The 4,443-nt window shown below is 41.3% G+C and overlaps 1 long non-coding RNA gene across 2 annotated transcripts; it reads left to right on the top strand.

The window, feature by feature from the left end:
* Positions 1-2,706: 2,706 nt before the first annotated feature.
* On the top strand, positions 2,707-4,173 carry LOC106561203 (uncharacterized). 2 transcript variants are annotated; one of them, XR_006756996.1, is made up of 2 exons: positions 2,707-2,748; positions 3,287-4,173. It is a non-coding gene; the product is annotated as an uncharacterized lncRNA (long non-coding RNA). The 2 variants fall into 2 exon arrangements; XR_006756995.1 differs by lacking the exon at positions 2,707-2,748 and adding an exon at positions 2,763-2,803.
* Positions 4,174-4,443: the final 270 nt, after the last annotated feature.

Below are 4,443 nucleotides of genomic sequence, written 5' to 3'. Positions count from 1 at the left end.
TTGATGTTGACCAAATTCGACACTTTCCACATTGGGTTGATAATTGTTTCCACTTGGATACAGCCTACTGTAGCCTACTGGCATGACCTAGAGAGATACAACCTACTGTAACCTATTGGCATGACCTAGAGAGATACAACCTACTGTAACCTACTGGCATGACCTAGAGAGTTACAACCTACTGTAACCTATTGGCATGACCTAAAAAGCTAAAGTTTTAAAATTCCTGGATTTTAAATGAATATTTTCCATAATAATGATAATTTGTGTCTTCCTTGTCGTCCTCTCTACACCACTAACAGACAACTACTGTGGGACTCCCAATCACAGCCGGATGTGATACATCCTGGATTCGAACCAGGCACTGTAGTGATGCCTCTTGCACTGAGATGCAGTGGCTTAGACCGCTGCGTCCATGTGTGTTAACTATTTAACTGTACTAGAATGCTTAAAAGGCAGCAAAAAAAATGTATATCGGTTATCGGTATTGTTTTTTGGGTCAAGGAAAATATTGGCCAAAAATGTCATATCGGTGCATCCCTTTATTCTAAAATTGATTATATTATGCATTTTTTTCCTCATCAATCTACACACAATACCCCATAATGACATCACAATACCCCATAATGACATCGCAATACCCCATAATGACATCACAAAAACAGGTTTAGATTTTTTGCAAATGTATTAAAACTATTTCCCAGGATAACTAGTCTGAGTAATGTAAGATGTTAGACCCCAGGATAACTAGTTTCAGAGTAATGTAAGTCTCAGATAGTTTTAACCCATTACAGTCTAAGCCCTGTCTATATGGAATTGTTTTAATAAGAAGGTTTAAACAACATGAAGGGCTTCCCCAGTACAGTAATGGTTTAAGAAGGTTATACCAAGGATAGTTTTGCTATTTGATTTTGAACTGTAAGACCCATGGAAGAATCAACAAAAAATATTTGGCCATACTGCTATAACCCTTATACTAATGCATTGCATAACATTCACAACATGGAACAACAGTAACCATAGTAACATTGTTTCCCCAAAAACATCTAAAGGAAGTTTGTTCTGAAGTGGCTGTCCTGTATCTGAGTGATATAAAAAATGATATCTATATTTTTTACGTCTTCAACCCCCTTTTATTGTCACTGAAGTCTTTCCACATTTTGTTACGTTACAGCTTTATTCTACAATGGATTAAATAAATACAAATCCTCATCACTCTACACACAATACCCCATAAGGACAAAGAGAAAATAGGTTTGGAGAAAAAATGTCACATTTATTAAAAATAAAAAACAGAAATACCTTATTTACATAAGTATTCAGACCCTTTGCTATGAGACTTGAAATTGAGCTCAGGTGCATACTGTTTCCATATTTTTGAGATGTTTCTACAACTTGATTAGAGTCCACCTGTGGTAAATTCAATTGATTGGACATGATTTGGAAAGGCACACACCTGTCTGACTACCACAGCATTTTGAAGCGATACGCCATCCCATCTGGTTTGCACTTAGTGGGACTATGATTTGTTTTTCAACAGGACAATGACCCAACACACCTCCAGGCTGTGTAAGGGCTATTTGACCAAAAAGGAGAGTGATGGAGTGCTGCATCAGATGACCTGGCCTTCACAATCACCCGACCTCAACCCAATTGAGATGGTTTGGGATGAGTTGGACCAAATCAAATCAAATCAAATTTATTTATATAGCCCTTCGTACATCAGCTGATATCTCAAAGTGCTGTACAGAAACCCAGCCTAAAACCCCAAACAGCAAGCAATGCATGTGAAAGAAGCACGGTGGCTAGGAAAAACTCCCTAGGAAAAACTCCCTAGAAAGGCCAAAAACCTAGGAAGAAACCTAGAGAGGAACCAGGCTATGAGGGGTGGCCAGTCCTCTTCTGGCTGTGCAGGGTGGATATTATAACAGAACATGGTCAAGATGTTAAAATGTTCATAAATGACCAGCATGGTCAAATAATAATAATCATAGTAGTTGTCGAGGGTGCAACAAGCACGTCTGGTGAACAGGTCAGGGTTCCATAGCCGCAGGCAGAACAGTTGAAACTGGAGCAGCAGCACGGCCAGGTGGACTGCGGACAGCAAGGAGTCATCATACCAGGTAGTCCTGAGGCATGGTCCTAGGGCTCAGGTCCTCCGAGAGAAAGACAGAAAGAGAGAATTAGAGAGTGCATATTTAAATTCACACAGGATAAGACAAGAGAAATACTCCAGATGTAACAGACTGACCCTAGCCCCCGACACATAAACTACTGCAGCATAAATACTGGAGGCTGAGACAGGAGGGATCAGAAGACACTGTGGCCCCATCCGATGATACCCCCGGACAGGGCCAAACAGGCAGGATATAACCCCACCCACTTTGCCAAAGCACAGCCCCCACACCACTAGAGGGATGTCTCCAACCACCAACTTACCGTCCTAAGACAAGGCCGAGTATAGCCCACAATGATCTCCGCCATGGCACAACCCAAGGGGGGGCGCCAACCCAGACAGGAAGACCACGTCAGTGACTCAACCCACTCAAGTGACGCACCCCTCCCATGGACGGCATGGAAGAACACCAGTAAGCCAGTGACTCAGCCCCTGTAAATGGGTTAGAGGCAGAGAATCCCAGTGGAAAGAGGGGAACCGGCAAGGCAGAGACAGCAGAGTGAAGGAAAAGCAGCTAAAGGGTGCTCAGCATATGTGGGAACTCCTTCAAGACTGTTGGAAAAGCATTCCAGGTGAAGCTGGTTGAGAGAATACCAAGTGTGTGCAAAGCTGTCATCAAGGCAAAGGGTGCTTACTTTGAAAAATCTAAAATATATTTGGAATTGTTTAACACTTTTTTTGGTTACTACATGATTCCATATGTGTTATTTCATAGTTTTGATGTCTTCGCTATTATTCTACAATGTAGAAAATATAATTTTTTATATAAGAATAACCCTTGAATGACTAGGTGTGTCCAGATTTTTGACTGATACTGTATATCTCATGGATGTTTTTGCATTCAGTTACAAAAAGTCACTTTCTTACCACTTCTTCCATAGTCAAACATGTAAGGAAAGCTTTTTTAATTAAAAGGGATGCTGTCAAAAATGTATTGAATACAAATGGATTTACCCAGCCTACAAAGCACTAAAGCCACTCTGTGATGACCAGTTCTGCTGTTTTATTGAGGGATCTAGTCTAGATTAAACCTCATAGGAAGACAGTTTTATCATGTGCAGGGTTCATTCAGGTCTCTGTTTAACTAGATACTCTGTTTGTCTTTGGCAGGAGAGAAACCAGACTCTGACAGCGGGAAGAGTCCTTCAGGGGAACCAGGCACAGAGACGCCCAAACCAGCAAGACAACACCACTGCTCCCACTGTGAAAATAGTTTTTGCTGGTCAGGGCACCTAAAATCTCAGGAGAGGATACACACAGGAGAAAAGCCTTTCCAATGTTCCCAGTGTGGAAAAAGTTTTACTAAGAAAGGGAAATTAAAAGAGCATGAGAGAATACACAAAGATGAAAAGCCATTCCAATGTTACCATTGTGGAAAGAGTTTTACCCTAATAGGAAACCTAAAAAAGCATGCAAGACTACACACCGGATAAATGCCTTTCCAATGTTCCCAGTGTGAAAAGAGTTTTGCTGTGTCAGCTAACCTGAAAAGACATGAAAGAATACACACAGGAGAAAAGCCTTACCACTGTTCCCACTGTGAAAAGAGTTTTATTCATTTAGGGTACCTAAAAGCTCATGAGAGGACACACACAGGAGAAAAGCCTTATCAATGTTCCCATTGTGAAAATACTTTTACCATTTTAGCTAACCTGAAAAGGCATGAGAGAATACACACTGGAGAAAAGCCTTATCACTGTTCCCATTGTGGAATGAGTTTTACTCAGACAGGGCACCTGAAAGCTCATGAGAGGATACACACAGGAGAAAAGCCTTTCCATTGTTCCCAGTGTGGAAAGAGTTTTACTAAGAAAGGGCCATTAAAAGAGCATGAGAGAATACACACAGGAGAAAAGCCGTTCCAATGCTCCCAGTGTGGAAAGAGTTTTACCTGGTTAAGGAGCCCTACCACTGCTCTCTCTCTGTGTGGAAGGACATTTTCCCAGTCACAGAACCTGAAATCACATGGGAGAATAAAGGCGTTGTGTTCTGACTTATATTTTTGTGTTTTTGTTTATGCCACATGAAATCATATTGTTTATGATTATACCTGTCTATATAAGGTCCCACAGTTGACAATGCAGATCAGAGCAAACACCAAGCAATGAGGTCGAAGAAATTGTCCATAGAGCTCCGAGACAGGATTGTGTCAAGGCACAGATCTGGGGAAGGGTACCAAAAAATGTCTGTAGCATTGGAGGTCCCCAAGAACACAGTGGTCACCATCATTCTTTGATGGAAGAAGTTTGGAACCACCAAGACTCTTC

This window comes from Salmo salar, chromosome ssa01 (genome assembly GCF_905237065.1).
Source record: "Salmo salar chromosome ssa01, Ssal_v3.1, whole genome shotgun sequence".
NCBI classification, from domain to species: domain Eukaryota; kingdom Metazoa; phylum Chordata; class Actinopteri; order Salmoniformes; family Salmonidae; genus Salmo; species Salmo salar.
The sequence above is the reverse complement of the archived record's forward strand: the minus strand, read 5'-3'. Positions and strand labels throughout refer to the sequence as shown.